The 17,198-nt window shown below is 37.8% G+C and overlaps 1 pseudogene; it reads left to right on the top strand.

Moving 5' to 3' along the window:
• Positions 1 to 2,252: 2,252 nt before the first annotated feature.
• LOC101690617 lies at positions 2,253 to 4,046 on the top strand (annotated as a pseudogene).
• Positions 4,047 to 17,198: the final 13,152 nt, after the last annotated feature.

Raw genomic sequence — 17,198 nt, 5'->3', positions numbered from 1 at the left:
TAAGAGATGTTAAGATCCAGATGGATCCAGATGATGTCAACATGATGCATGCTTCTAACTCATTGTTTTATATCTACATTGGTAATTATATATATTCATTATTTCATTAGCAATGACAAAACTGTGATATTCTGTTATTCCCTTTGCATTTACTAGCTAGAATTATCTAAAGAACTTTCCCTTACCAGACTAATTGATTACAATGAAATAGATTTTGTACAGCAAAGTCCAGCTTGATGCTGTCCCTTTTTGGTTATATTTTAGAATAATTGGTTGGTTTCCAAGAAGCCTCTAATGGTGACAATTGTGTGTGTAGTACTTACATCATTATTAACTTGTGGATTTTCCTATGCTCGATGTATTTCAACCTTTTGCAGGCATTATTCTTTTGATGCACTCAAATAGACTCTTTCATCTTCTTTTTAAAAAAAAAAAAAAAAAGATGTGCTTTGGGGCACATCTAAATGTCCTAGGTTAGCTTTATATATTTCTAACCCTCGACTTAGATTCACCCATTTTCCCAAGGAGCTTTGGTATTTTGGAGGAGTGAGGATGGGAAATAGTATTTAAAGATAAGAATCTGGCCACCGAGGAAGCTCAGTCCTTCATTATTATTGTTGTTGCTAGGGCTTTTCCATGGACACAGCTAGAAATTAGGCGTTTTTAGAAAAGATAAAGAATATTGATATGTTCAGTTTAAGTTAAGCTTATGTGACATTACTTTTCTTTTTTATATTTGTATTCCTCTTCCACTGATAATCATGGTTCCTAATGATATTAATAAACTTATTTGCTCAGTCGTATAATACGCCTATAATAGCTTCAAGACAACAAAAATATTATTACAACTAACTGAGTATAGTTCAAGATCACTTTGCAATTCATTTTGTCTTTAGGCTACAATGGTTAAGGATTTACAGTCAAAATACTCTATTTTGGAGTCACTTACAGTAATTAATTTTCTGTATGGTTATATAAACAAATTAGCATAGAATTAGATTTAATTTTTTTGTGATTTTTAACATTTTGATTTTTTATATAAAATATGTATATGATTTGAAAGGAATATTATAAAACCAGGTATATTTTTAAGTCTAACTTCAATTCTGTCTTCTCTGTCCTGTGTTTCCTCCCTACACTTATAGGTAATCATTTTTGTTAGGTTTTAGTTTGTTCTCTTAATTGCTTTCTTTTGAAAATATAAACAATATGTGTACATGTATCCTTCCACCTTTTATACATAAATCAGCATATAAATGCTTAGAGAAGAGCAATGATTTAGGAGTTGGAAGAACTGTGTCTTGGTTTTGCCTGAACTAGCTACTGAGTATAAGACTTTGGAACACTTAAATCATCCTGTGGTTTGGTTCCCTCATCTGTAAAACAAGAGAAATCGCCCAGATTACTTTACAGTATTAGGACTCTATATTATCAATCCCTATTTCTTGGGATATACAAATACAGAGATGTAAAATTTACCACACACACAAAAATACAACTTCACCTCTTGGCACAGTTAGCTCTGTTTATCCTAAACTAAATACAGGGCCACAGTGGGAAAAATCTGGGCAACCAGTGACCTTAAATTGATTTGAGGTATTTGTGTTCGGAATTTAGCTTTTAATTATGCAAATGGTTGTGTTATTACTACATTTTACTCATGCAAAAATGGTAAATCACAATCCAGTTTTCATAATTGGCCTGTCCTCTTCTCCCCTTCTTCCAGAGAACTATTTTATAGTTTTTTTCCTTCACATTAAATTCATATCTCCTTCCTTATCCACATATCAATGGATCATCTTACTTTTTTACATTTTCCGCACCCCCCCCCAAATTTGAGGCAAATTTCCAAAAACTCCCACCACCACAGCTTCTTACTCATTTGCATCTATGCTTATTAACTTTCTCTTTTCTCCAGAATCCCTGGCGGGAAGTCTCCCTCCCACTCGCTAGAGCGGGCCTCCGCATATGTGCGTTACAGCTTATCCTTTCACCTACTCCCTGATCTTGCTTTTCCTCAAGCACCATCAACTTCTCACTCTCTATTTTTTCCTACCAGATAAAAAAATATGCAATTGGTCCTCCTTCAGTGTCATTTTGTGGTAGCGAGACCCGCAAATAAAGAGGAGCACCAGGGCTGCGGCAGGAGGAGGAGAGCGGGGGGGGGGGGGGGGGGGGGGCGGGGAGTGCAGCCAGCGGGCAGCGCGGCCTTGGCCTATGTGACTGGGTGGCACCACCGTGGCCGGTGGAGAGGATTCAAGATGACCAACGAGGAACCTCTTCCCAAAAAGGTTCGGCTGGGCGAAACAGACTTCAAAGTTAGGGCACGAGATGAGTTCATTCTAAGATGGAAACCATATGAAGCGTATGTCCAAGCTTTGGAGGGCAAGTACACAGATCTTAACTCTAATGATGTAACTGGATTAAGGGAATCTGAAGGAAAATTAAAGCAACAGCAGCAAGAGTCTGCGCACAGGGAAAACATCCTTGTAATGTGACTCGCAACCGAGGGGCAAGAGATGCAGGAGTGTACTAGGCAAATCCAGTACCTCATGCAAAGTCCAGCAACCTAGCGTTGCCCAACTGAGATCAACAATGGGAGACCCAGCAATCAATTTGTTTTTCCTAAAAATGAAAGGTGAACCGGAACAGACTGAAGACAAACTGGAACAAGCCCAAAATGAACTGAATGTCTGGAAGTTTACACCTGAGAAGTAAACAAGTCACACCCCCCAATCAAGACTGCCCTGACAGCAACGCTTCGAGAAAGCTGTGGTGGGACAGCCAAGTACCGGTTTCCACACCAAGACTCAGACTTTTTGAGCTCCCTAGCCACCTTCTTATACTATCCAGCTTGTAATGGTTACTGTAAAACTTAACCAGATGAACTTTGTGTTTCAGCTTTTTTCTCTTCCCTTGCTTCAGAGGCCTGATGGTGTTGGACTATTCCAAAGAAGTAGCCACCACCGAAAAATTCCCCTTCTAGAACATGTAGACACTTGAGAAATGTTTCTGTTTGAAGAAAATAGAGGGAGAAACTGAAGTCTTAAGTCTGTGGCACACTGTGTCTTCACACAGTTTGGAGGAATGAAAGCCTAGAGATTTAAAATCATGAACTGAACGTGTAAAATTCCAGTAAAATGTAAAAATGGAATATGCATCGCTCTTAACCTTGAGCACAGTGACTTAGAGACACTGTATATCAGTTTTGCCAATAAGACGGTGGACTTCAAGACTGTTGTTGAACTTCTGGATCAAAACTTAAATGAGCCAAACAGGCCAAAAGTTAATGAATGGCGAAGTGTCGAATGCTTATCCAGGAGAATCAAGAGTTTGGAAGGCAGCTGTCCAGGGACGTATCACACAACTTGAAGCAGAGCTGGCTTAACAGAAGAAATACAGTGAAGAACTTAAAAGCAGTCAGAATGAACTGAATGACTTCTTCAACTTGATGAAGAAGCAGAGGGTTTGCAGAGCACCATTCTAGTTCTTTCAGCAACTGAAAGAGACTTGCCAACAGTTGGCTCAATACCAACAGCAGCAGTCTCAAGCTCTGGCCCCCAGTACCAGCAGGACTATGTCTTCTGAGCCTAAGGCCACAGGTAAACACTGCAGTCGGCAGGCCAACGGAACAAGTAATGGCAGATCCTCCCGGCAGAGGACGTCCGGGTCTGGATTTCCAAGGGAGGGCGACACAGCCGAAGATGACTTTCCTTCTTCTCCAAGGAATGGTAACAAGGCCTCCAACAGCTCAGAGGAGAGAACTGGCAGAGGAGGTAGTAGTTATGTAAATCAACTCAGTGCTGGGTATGAATGTAGACCCTCCCACAGGCAGTGAAAACTCTCTCACACACCACCCAAATGACATAGACTCCAATCATGACCCTCAAGAGGAGAAAACAGTGAGTGGGAAAGGTAACTGTCTTGCGGGTTCCCGCTACGTTCAGAATGGCTTGGACTCAAGTGTAAATGTACAGGGTTCAGTTTTGTAATATTTTTTCCCAGCAAATTTTTATACAGTGTCACTTAATTTGGGAGAGGATGCTGTCCAGAAAATTAATGCATACTTTTGTCACAATTTGCCTTTTATTGTGGGTGTGGTTCCCCTCCTCCCCCCTTTTTTTCCTTCCCCTTCTTTGCTTTAAAACCTCTGCCACTTTGGAAATTTTAAGAGTTAGTTAACTTTAATGTTCCTAAAAGGACATTTTGTGTAGGTTCAAGTTATTTTTATGTGAGTTAATGTGAAATTGTAGATGGAAATCTTTCCTTAAAGTATAACACAATGATGTCTGCATGAATCTGTGTCTCTCCTAGAACCTGTGCTGTGTAAGGGCATTCTTACTCATGCTGTTATGATACTTAAGCACCATTCAGACTTAGAGTAGCTGGGGGTTTATGACTGCCAAGTTTGCCCAGTATAGTAGTTTTATCACTAAAAGCTGGACTTGCTGATGGAGTCCTATAGTAGTTTCAGTGTTAATACAGTTTTTCTACCATACATCTGTGCATTTTCTCTTTAGGAGATTTAGGAGACTGAATGTTTAAGCAATTTGTGTGCATAGTTAATCAGCTTTTATGAACTGTTGTATCCTATTAATGCATATTGCTCTGTGATTCCAGTATATCTTATCTGTACTGACCAAACCTAAATAAAGATTTTACTATAACCACCACCAAACATATGTGTGTGTGTATGAATATATATATATATATATATATATATATATATATATATGCAATTACTTTTCCCTTCTAAAAACACTCTCTTAAATCACCCCCCCACCATACTACCCTATATCATGGTCCCTTCGATAGCAAAACTCCTTGGAAAAGGAATCTATATGCTCACTACCTTCAACTGCTTTCCTTCCATACTTTCTCAAACATACAGGAATCTAATTTTCGCTCTCTATATAATTTCTCTTTTGCATAACCAGATGAAATCCTCTCATCTCTACCTTCAGAATGAACTAAGAATCCCAGTACTTCTTAACTTCCCAAATGCCATTAGCCTGGCTTACACCACTATTATTTCACACCTGTGATGTTAACAGAATCCAGACTGGTCCACCTGTTTCTGACCTTGATTTACTGCTATCTATTCTCAAAATAGCTGCAAGATGTATATAGTTAAAACATATCCAGGTTTTAACAGACCTCTCCTTTCTCTGATTAGTGCCCTCTAATGGCTTCCCACCTCAGAATAAAAACCAAAATAGCTATTATGAAGCTACAAGGCTCAGACATAGCTATAGTCATACATGTAGCTTCATTCATACATGTAGAATGTAGCTCACACAAAGCTACATTCCTGACTACTTTTCTGACCTCATATCCCACTGCCTTCTCTATTATTTCTCCCATTCCAGCTCTTTTCCCCAGGACCCTCCCCCCCCCCCCCCCCCCAGGACCTTTGAACTTGCTCTTCCCTCTGCCTGGAACGCTCTTCCTCCAGTACCTGCATTGCTTGCTTTCTCACTTCTTCACATCTTTACTTTCCTGACTACTCTATCTAAAACTTCAAACTTTGCCATTGTGTTAGTCAGCTCAGGCTGCCATAACAAATACCATAGACTGGGTGACTTAAAAAACAGGAATTTATTCCTCACAGTTCTGAAGACTGGAAGTTCAAGATCAAGGTGACATCAGGATCAGTGTCTGCGAGACACCTCTTCGTGGCTGGTAGAAACTCCTCCTTGCTGAGTACTCACATGGCCTTTCCTTGGTGTGTGCACATGAAAAGAGAGTGAACTCTCCTGTCTTCCTCTTTTTATAAAGGCAATAATCCCATCAGGAAACCACCCTCCTCATGATCCTACCTAAACTGAATTACATCCCTAAAGCTCCACTTACTGAACTGATTGGAGGTGAATTTGGGGGGGAACACAAACATTCATTCCATAATAGCTTTCTCCATTGTATTTCATAGTCCCCGGTTTTATTTTTTCCTATACACTCGTCACCTTCTAAAATAGAATATATCTTGCAGATTGTATTCCCCATTAGAATTATACCTCCATGAAAGCAAGGATTTTCAACCTTTTATTTATTGATTCTCTAGTACCTCAAAATATGCCTGGCACGTAGTAGATGCTCAGCAAATATGTGTTGAAAAAAATAAGTGCCCAGAAGGCCTTAGAAGTTCAAGTAGGCCGTAAATATAAAAGAGATGGAGCCTTATAAGGGAGAATCTGCTCAACTCTGAAATAAACAATGTACTATGGGAAATCGCTATATTATGTTCACATCCATAATTGTGAACATTTTATAGCACTCAGTGAATTTTTGAATTAAATCCCTCTTAGAAAAGATATCTAATTGATAAAACTACAATGAATAAATTAGGCTATCTGAAAAGGGAGTAGTGAAATAATTTAAAATCCAATGCTGATATGGGCATCTGTTTATTATAAAACAAAAGCTTTTTTTCCTTTACTTTAAAATAAACAACTGTGACAAATTGGCTCAATATTTCCTTTAGTTATGCTCATAATATATTTTAAGCAACATAATAGGCTTACATTACCCATCTTGTTTTCAATATCCATATGGCAACTGTTATGTAAATGTTCTTTAAAAATAAATGATGCTGTTTAGTATACAATGTATGTTGTTTGCTACTAAAACCATGATTATGTGAAAGAAAAGAATCACTAAATCAACCTAAGAAAAGTATTAAATTCTAGGAGAACTATAAATAGGAAATAACTGATACTATTAAACTAATGTCAGAAACACTTTACTTGAATTTAGCAAGAAGGCGTAACTTAGAAGTTTTAAGTTGATAATAGAACACATTTTCTGTTTTTGGAGAAATACAGTTTATGAAAGTCACTGAAAACTAGTTGTTACAAAACTGAAATCATATGATAGGAAATTATGAGTGAGGTAACCCAGTATGTTAGTTTGTTCCTCAAAAACCCAAATGAATGTAATAAGGAGAGGAGCTCTTGCGGTTATTAATGGCTATTTTAAATATTTCAGAAAAAGTAACAAAGGGGTAGAAGTATTCTCAAAATTATTTTTATTTTGTGGATTTCAAGCTATAAGAATTTGGGATACTATTTGTAGCCTACTGAATTGGAAGAGCTTTATAAGATACTGTAATTACACAACAACATGTCAAGCAGTTAGAGAACACACTATAGATGTACCTGCATCTCAGGCAGACTCTTCTAAGGGATCCTTGAAATACTCTTTTTAACTTAAAGGTGTTCTGCCTTCTGCCATACTCAGTTATGGACACGTAGAACCTTACCATGTAGTTTAATTCCTTTTTAAACCATGCGCAAGTGCAGATCTTGCAGGAATAAGGAGCTTTCCCATGGTCACATGAGCCAAGTTATATGAGATCAGGACTGAAACCCATCATGTCAACCAGTTAGATTCACACATACATATATGTGTGATTTTATTTATGCAGCCTAACTTCATTCACAATGGGGACAAAGCCAAGTTCATACACATTTAATGATAAGTTCAGTGACATGAATATTTGGTTAGCATGGGATCTTCAACTGTTTCCTAGGGCACCAAATTTTCTTAGCAGCACTGAGAACCTGGGATGATAGTGATACACATTTTTTAAGGCTGATGAAAATGGTGGAGTCTTTTTTTTTTTCCTTTTTTGGTAGCTGGCATTTAGGATAGATCAGAAGCAAATAATGACTCTGGCTGCAAGCACAAGTACTTAAAATTGTCCTATAAAGCTAGGAAACAAGAAATAGACAATAGCATATTGGCTGCCTCATTACCTCCCGCATACCAGCAGAGATAGGGTGGGGGGGGGCATGCCAGGATATTGTCATTGACAGAACTTTTTAAAATTCAAGGAAAGAATTTTAAATAAGAAGTAAAGAGGATATTGCTAAAAGTATAGTTTATCACAATTTTCAGGTTTTCTATGTTTTAGAACATATGACTGTCTTTCCAAATTTTAGGACTATGCATAAGTCTTCTATCATTAACATCGTCTACAGATTATATTTTGCTTTTTATAATTTCTGAAGATAGCCCATTTAAAATCTAAATTATACCAAGATTTAGTTTAAACTAAAGGGTAGTAGTTCATCAATATTGAATCTGATTTGGGAGACCCTTGTCTTCTTTTCCATGCGCTCTTAAGAGAGCAATTCAGTAACTCCATAAAGATGAGCTTCTCCAGGTGGGGCATCTGCCTTTTGTATGTTAATACATTTTTCTGCTTATCAGAGACACAGTGATATGGGAAACAAAGGCAGAAGAAAAATTATTAAATGTCCTTACTACACAGAGCCCACTAACAAGTCTTAGAAACAGGAAGAGTGACATTCCTCTAGAGATTCAGGGGCCTCAATGTTAATACTTTGTTAAGGGCAAAAGGCAATCCTGGCCCCAACCACCCCTCCCCGCCCCCACCACCAAGATCCTGTAAATCTATTTTAATGTATAAAAATTCCTTTGGAAACTTCCTTTATCTCCAAACCCCTCAAGATATGTGTTGATAATCATCCCCCAAGCATAAGGCCCACTGATATACATCTGAAGGGTCTCATGACTAAGGTTTTATTAGACAGTAATAAATGACCTTTTCCCAACAACAGCTAGCTCCCTCAAGGTCCTAGAAACCTTGCTTCCAAAATACCTTAGAGGCTTATACTACCCCCTACCCCTTCCCAACTTGAAAGTATATAATGGGCCACTCTTCATGAGCCCTTTGCAGCTATTTCTGCCCATGGGTCCTGTCCCCGTGCTTCAATAAAATCACCTTTTGCACCAAACACGTCTTAAAAATTCTTTCTTGGCCATCAGCTTGGAACCCTAATGTCTTTCCTACATCATATGGAGCCCAACACGTTTGTGGTTTGGGTCAAGGAAGTGAACTTGTAAAAGCACAAGAATATGGGTTGAATAGTGAAGGATCTTAATGATATCCAAGGGTGTGTGTGTGTGGGGGGGGGGTGCTGCTGATGAATTTTGTAACCCCAGTACACACCAGGCATTGTGGTGAGGGGTCCTGAGAGTGGATTAGAAAACTGAATGTCAGCCCTATGGGAATGTCCTTCTGCACAGAAAAGGAGTCTAAGAAACCTGAAACTTGCTCCCATTTGTTCTTCCCCAAACTTAGAATGTCATAAAAATTCAGGTGGTTTGCTAGATTCAGATACAAATAACAACTCTATGGACAAAATAACAGCTTGTGATTTAAAAAAAAGAAGAAAAGACTAAAAAATGCTTACTCTTTCAAAAATAAATAACTTTCAAGTTGAATTTAGAGGATGAGATATCAAATAGATACTCTTATTTAAAATATTTCTTGCTTGTTCATTGTATTTAAGAAAAAATAATATAAAACAAACTTGGAGTTGTAATGAGACTACAAGTTTCAAAAGAAATGCATTTTGGAATGTGAGATGATCCATCAAGAATCATAGGGGAAACCACAAGGACTTTTAAAATACTAGAATGAAATACTAGTGAGGACTATTGAGCTTGCCCAGGAATTCTTTCTTGGTTATAATGGATATGCTAGATTGGTTCTTAAACACCATTTCAATGTCCTTCTAATAGGCAGAGGCTGGACAAAAATCCCAGATGTGCTGGAAATGAGGATTGCCAGATGTGACTTAAGTCCTGCCAATCAGATGCTCTCAAATGACACTTGCATTCAGAACTGATTTAACCTAAGAGCAAGGCGTAGTGTGTGAGACATTAATTTTGTGGATGTTGATTTAGCAAGATTTGCATGCCTCTGGGGCCAACAGGGGCAGCGGCAGGCTCTTGGACTCAGATTATAGCTAAGGCAAGAGTGACTCTGGAATCAGGAGCTGGCTCTTGAATTCCCTCCCACAGTCATAATTTTCTTGGCAGGTCAGCTCTAGTATGTGATTCTGGGAGTAATTGCTGAAGGCTCAAGTAGAGCCTGCTTCTACAGCTCTTTTTACAATTCTATAAATACTTTATTCTCTGTATTAAATTATTTTCTAATTTCCTATTTTAAAATTTTTTCCTGCTTAAAACAACTAAAATATTTTCTATTGCCTGCAGCTGAACTTCTACATGATAGTAGACTCTATCCTTATCATATGCTTTCAGTGTAGTTCTGCCAGAAGGGCTTAGCAAAGGACTAAGGAAACTGAAAACCTAGGTCCTTACCAAATATAACTGCTCTCTTCCTATTGTGTTCCCTCTAGAATCAGAACAACTACCACCTCTTTGATCTCTGGCAACTTACCTGACCTCTTTGTGTCTGAGAATAATAATGTCTACCTCATAGAGTTATGAGAATTAAATTATGGAAGTGTGTAAGCCACTTAGCATAATTCCTAGTACATAGTAAGTTATCAGTAAATGAGATATGTTAGCATTATTACCTCTATAGATCTTCTGTCATTTGTAATGATCCATACATGAGAAATGGTTTGCATACACTTGAGGGAAAGAACTAGGCTTTATTCATTCATCTTTCTGTCTCAAGAGCCTATCACAAACCTTGACATTTTGTAGATATTTAATGTTTCCTGACTGTTTCTAAATAGTCTATGAGTTCACAAAGTTTTTTCAAAGTTCTTAAGGTATTTTATTCTTTTATTTTCTTCTGGGAAATTAGAATATGCTTAACCCTTCATGGAATCTTACTTGAGAGGGACAGATAGAATAAAAAAATCTAAAAGAAGCTTTGTATATTATCCATTCAGATCCAGCACCTCACTCATGATGCGAGTTTAGACCCAAAGTTACTATTCTGTGCTAAAGTTCACAAATCTCTAAACCTGCAACCAGTTCTCTATAGTCGCCCTATTAGGTTTTTCTATGACATTACATTAGGTAAGATATGATCATTAAACTCTTGTCCAGCCCTGAGAGTCTACAATTTTAAGAGATGAATTTTCAAAAATTACATCATTTGGATGTATTCTTCAAACCGTATTAAAAACTTACACACTTTTCTTAATGATATGATTGTATCTTACTTTGATTACTGAAGACTGCAACAGCTGCACTCTGAAATAATACAGTGACATCTCAAAGTAGGGACTTCCCCTGAAACTAAATAGTTCCAGTGTTTAGAGGTCTTAGGTTTTCTTTTACCATTTTGTGTTCAGTTCCTTTTCTCACTACGAGGCATTTCGCTGTCTTTCCCTGTCGCCATCAATAATCTGGTCTCCAGAAACTCTCGCCAATTTTCTACTAATCTTCAAAGGTTCAGAAAATCAGAAGTTAAAAAAAGAGTAAACTGACTAGGAGTGAGAGCTTATAGGATTTTTCTAGGGATGAATATGAATTTTAGTGGGTAGACCATTTAGTATTGGTTTTGGCCCCTTAGGGCTTGTTTCTCCCCTTATTCTGATTTCACTGGAGTTTTGATAATTGACATGATGAATCAAAGAACCATGTGTCAGAATAAGTATCAACACTGAAACTGCAACAAGATCAAATTCTGATAAATTAATTTTCTTTCTTTTTTTTTTTTTTTAAGATTTCATTTATTTATTTGACAAAGAAAGAGAGAGAGCGCGCGCACAAGCAGGCAGAGTGGCAGGCAGAGGCAGAGAGAGAAGCAGGCTCTCCGCTGAGCAAGGAGCCTGATGTGGAACTCTATCCTAGGACCCTGGGGTCATGACCTGAGCTAAAGGCAGCCACTGAACTGAATGAGCCACCCAGGTGTCCCATAAATTAATTTTCCATGTAATGTAAAATGCTACAGTCACTTTGAAAAATATTCCAGCAATACCTCAAAAAGTTAAACAAAAATTATCATTTGATTCAACAATTCTACTCCTAGTTACACAACCAAGTGAAATAAAAAACATGTCCATATAAAAACTTGTACAGGCATGCTCATAGCTATCATTATCCCTAGCAGCTAAAAGGCAGAAACAACCCAAATGTCCATCAATGATGAACGAGTAAACAAAATGTAGCATATCCAGATAATGAAATATTATTTGACCATAAAAAGAAATGATGTATCAAGACATGCTACAATATAGATAAATGTTGAAAATATATGTTGATGAAAGAAGGAGGTCACAAAAGACCAAATATCATATTATTCCTTTATATAAAATGTTCCAAATAGGCAAATTTATGAGACACATAGAGGGTTATGGTTAGCTGGGGCTGTGGGCTGGGGTGGTGGATATTGTAAGGCAATTGTGAAAGTGATAGCTAAAAAGTAGAGAAGTTTCTTTTTGGGTGATGAAAATGTTCTAAAACTGATTGTGGCAATGATTGCACAATTCTAAATATGCTAAGAGCACTGAATTGCATATGTAAAATGGGTGAACTGCACAGTATGTGAATTATATTTCAATAAAGCTGTTACCAAAGAAGTCTCCATGTAGCAAAATGATGATCATATCTCCAGGTATCATCCATCTACTTGAAACAATATTTTATTCAACAAACTTAGAGTCAGTTCTTTAAAGCTTATTGTAAAAAGATCCTGAATGTAATAGTATTTTGAAGAAAACAAATGATTTTCTCAAATTGCCTATTCATATAGTAGGGAATTTGGCCAAATATCACCACTCCAAATTATCACCACTGATAAATAGTAAACTTTTACATGAATGCCTTGTGTTCCATGTAATTTTTTGGTTTCATTACGAAAGACGTCACTGACTGAAATCTCACAGAGTAACGCAAACAGGATTTCTTAAATTAAAGGCAGGAAGGTTCAATAGCAGAGAGATGATTAATCAGAACAAAAGAATTCCTAACATCCTGGTCAACTCTAGTTAAGTAAAAAATTTGCTTCTTTTCTTTTTCATTGTTACTGTAGAGATTAGGCAACTGCAAGCACATGTGGTTTGGATAGGAAGCTTCTTACATTTCATCAGAAACAAAAGGCCAGAGGGCAGGGTCATTGAGTCGGGGGCAGGATTGCACTGCAGAGGCCAAAGTCATGTTCTTGGTCGCGTCAGGGGTGGCTGGCTGATGCTGGTGACTCATTTGGGTCTCACAGGCCTACATTCCCCGTTTGTTACAAGTTTTCAAATTAGGTCCTGGAAAAAGATGTATCAGCTTATTGACCTGAGGTGCTTTTCTGAAAGTCTCCACAACAGGATTCTCACCTTCCTGCATTGTTATTAAAACTTTTTTTTTAAAACAAGACAATAAAATGACATTTCATTATCAGCTAAGTTTAATAGGGGAGGATAGGGGGAAAAATTGTTAATGGTTCAATCTGAACTGTCTAGAAGCAAATAGTTACATTAAGAATAAGTGTGTTTTAGCTACAAATCTAGATTGTTTGAAAAAATATGCTAGAAGTTGATAAGAAAACCTCAAAATAATTACCTACACATCCTATTTTTATATAATATTGGATATTTTTCTTCATATGAAAAATTATGGCTGAGGGAAACGCTATCACAAGAAACCGTTTCAATGTGTGTATGTATATATCCGTGTGTACATATGTTCATAACTCAGACACACAGTATTTATAAGAATTCAGCTACTGCAACAGGGCAGGAAGTGAAATTAGCAACATTATCAAGTGGTCTAAATGTCTCTCAGGTGACAGGCTATTCAGAATTTTAAAAATTAAGGTAATTTTTAAAGTAAGAAGTATAGTTTGCTAATAAAAGCTTCATATTCATGTTGATCTTTTGCAAGACGTTCTTTTAAGTGATTATTTAAATGCTCTACAATGTAATGCATACCATTTTCTAGACTTCAGTCCTGTAACACTGGGTGTCAAGCTATTATGCAGAAGCATTCTGAGACACTCCTTCCATGAAATGTCTAATGCCATTGCACCCATGTCCCATGCAGTGCAGAGAATCCATTTTCAGTTTTAACCCTAAGTATAAAGTGAGTAATTTTTGACAAAATGGATAAAACACCCCTCTACTTGGTACAGCTCTAAGGATGCTCTAAGGCATTCTTGATCCTAAATCCCCATCCCAGTTCCTCTCCCACCTCCAGCCTAGTGTGCTGATCCTACAGGAAAAAGGCACATGCCAAATATTCCCCATATCTATTTTGTAATTATGTGGAGAACACTCAGGATGTAGAGCAAGAGAGTTCCATCATCACACTGACCACTTGGGGTTAAGAAACAAAAACTGAGCACATGTTACAGGCTGGTCATATGGACCCGGGTCAGCTCCAATGACCTGTGACTCAAGAGAGGAGTCCATTCCATTAGCCACACTCTGGGAAAGGTGTCCGCAGTCAGTGGTAAGCTGGTTCAGAAGAACTATCTTCTCCTGTTCAACTGTGAAGTTGGAGTATGAAGTTCCTGTTAGAGGATTCTATTTTAGCAAGGGGATTTGGCAATATAGTAGCAAATTCTTATTCTGTCTTTAAAAATCCTATATCAGTGAGAGCAGATATTATGTGGAACTTTTATCTCATAAGGAGCTGTGGCATAGCTTCCTATTATATATATAATGTAAATGCTAAATGGCTGGGGAAGGGTGCTAAGAATGATCAGGCTATACTATTGAAAGTCTGATATTTCCTAGGAAAACATGCATTTTTCATGTTACTTTATAATATTTAGACTAATTATATCAAGAAAGTCCTATTTATTTAGGTAAATTCACAAACAATTGGAATAGTTGATTAATCCCAAGGGCTAAATTGCATAAATCAATCAACTTATGGGACAATTGGAAATGAGGTTAGGGCAGGAACTATGTACACATTAAAAGTGAACTAATGTAAACTGAAGTGCTTTAAAGCAGTATACTTGCTCAAGGTAAGATATTATTATAATAATTGAAGAATATTATGGGTTTAACATCATTACTAACTGATGATTTAATTTTAGAAGCTTGCTAATAAGAATTATGATAAATACATATTTTTGTTATATGCAGACTTTCTTAAGGATTATGCAAATTTCCTTTTTCATGGAACTTTTTTTAAAGATTTTACTTTTTTTTTTTTTTAGATAGCACGTGAGTGGTAGGAGGGGTGGTAGAGGGAGAGGAAAAGAGAATGCCAAGTTGACTCTCTATTGAGTATGGAGTCTGACACAGGACTTGATCTGACAACCCTGAGTTTATGACCTGAGTCAAAATCAAGAGCTGGATGTTCAGCTGACTGAGCCACCAAGGCGCCCCAGCCATGGGGCTTTTCTTAAGTGTATAGAGAAACTTTTTTTTTTCCACTTGAATACAATAAAGATGTCCCCTAATCAATAAGCCCGGGGTCAGCGCCATCACTCATTAAAAACTTTTTTAATTCACTGCTTAGGAATCAGCAATTTAAATTCTGCTATTCTGAAAAACTGTGGAGAAGTAAAAATCTTTTTTCCCCCTATTCTTTTCTTTTCTTTCTTTCCTTTTTTTTTTTTTTCCCCTTAGTTATATCTGAAACCAGTAACATCCTTAGACTCACGAGGCATCCAGAATATGATAGGACAGTGTGCCGAGGGACATGCATCTATTAACTCACTGGATCCTCATGCAAACTTGAGGCAGGTAGCAACTCCAGTTTACAGATGAGAAAGATGAACCCTCCAAATTATCCACCCTGATTAAAAATAGGCAGTTCACAGCTCTGTGTGTCTCCAGGTGAATCACCTCTTTGCTTCTCTCTGGATTTCTCTGTGCTGTAAGTACATTCTTTGCTGGAATATTGCCTTATAGTCTCATATACGGGAGAGCAGAGGAGGGAAGGGGAGCAGAGGGGAGAAGAAAATTGGTAAGAGATGCTCAGCTGTCAAGCTTCTGCTTTCAGAATTCTCCCCTATGTACTCCCTGATTTTGTCTTTGACCTTCCTGGAATGGATGATCTCATTCTTCATGTGTGATTCCTAAAAAAGTGTGATAGGCAGAAGAATGGCTCCAAAGATAACCAAATCAAACAGGCTGTGAAGAAGCTCTATGACATTGCTGTGGCCAAGGTCAACACCTTGATCAGGCATGATGGAGAGAAGAAGGCATATGTTCGATTGGCCCCTCACTATGATGCTTTGGATGTTACCAATGAAATTGGGATCACCTGAACTGAGTCCAGCTGGCTAAATCTAAACACAGTTTTTTCTCATTAAAAAAAAAAAAAAAAGTGGAGGAGGGAGGCGAACAGATTCAGAGAGAATTTTGAAGCTGGAGGAAGGAACCAATAGCCAAGGAATGGGAGCAGCCTCCAGAAGCTGGAAAAGGCAAGGAAACAGAATCTTTCCTGGAGTTGCCAAAAACAAACTACGTCCTGCCAAATTCTAATTTTAGTCCAGTGACATCTGAGTTGGACTTCCAAAGAACTGTAAGATAATAAGTCTAGACTGTTTTAAGCTACCACATTTGTGTAATATATTATAGTAGCAATTAGAAAACTAATATGTAGAGCCAGTCCAGTGTTCATTGGGGTCCAGGAGTCCAGGGGGCAGAGAGAGCATCTATCAACCTCTCCCCACTCCTGTCCACTTGTATATTTTTTAGAGATGGGTCACTTAGTTGAACCAAGGGAAAACAAGGGCCCATGGGGATATGCTGTGTTTCCCTAGTACAATCCAGAACTGCCCTGACAACGAAAGACCTACTCATCCTGAAAGGCCAAAAGGTACAGTTATGTGAGGATGCTTAGAGGACAAACACCAGCAAAGAGTTGGATTCCTATCAACTATGTTTATAAGTAATACCAGGGAAGAAAGATGTGAAAGTTAGGGTAATTTTTCCATCCTCAAAAGTAAAACTTCTCATGTAAATATAGGTAGTCCCTGTCATGTAAATAAAGGTAAGATGGTATGGCAGGTTTTCAAACTCTGCTTAAGCGAGGGTAGCATAACTGTTAGGGGCTTTGGAGTCTGAGCCTGATGGATCAGAGATCAAGACCCTGCTCCACCCACTAGCTGGGTGACGTGAGGGATCCATGTAGTCTTGAGAGAGTTCGAGCAGAGAGCTGAAACTCAAAGATTTCTAGTTACCACCTCACCCACTGAGTCAGGAATACTTACTATAAGAACCTTCTGAACTACTTTAACCTTTCTGAATTACTTTCTGAATTTACTTTAAATTCTGAATTACTTTCAATGTACACATGATTTCTTAATGTTAAGTTGTTTCACACTTAAATGTAAGAATACAGGGGTTTTGTCTATAATGGAACAAAGAAAGGATGAGGAGGGAGAGTAGAAGAATGTAAGTGGAAAAAGCTGAGAAGAATTTGACCAGTTCTATATCCAGCTGTGGGAGAGGGCTCAGACCCCCAAGCAACAGAGTGGCTGCTGGCCTCAGGTAAAGGAGAGAAAAGAGCTG

Source organism: Mustela putorius, unplaced genomic scaffold (genome assembly GCF_011764305.1).
Source record: "Mustela putorius furo isolate JIRA1106 unplaced genomic scaffold, ASM1176430v1.1 tig00003845_pilon_pilon_pilon, whole genome shotgun sequence".
Lineage (NCBI taxonomy): Eukaryota > Metazoa > Chordata > Mammalia > Carnivora > Mustelidae > Mustela > Mustela putorius.
This window is presented reverse-complemented; position numbering and strand designations above follow the sequence as displayed.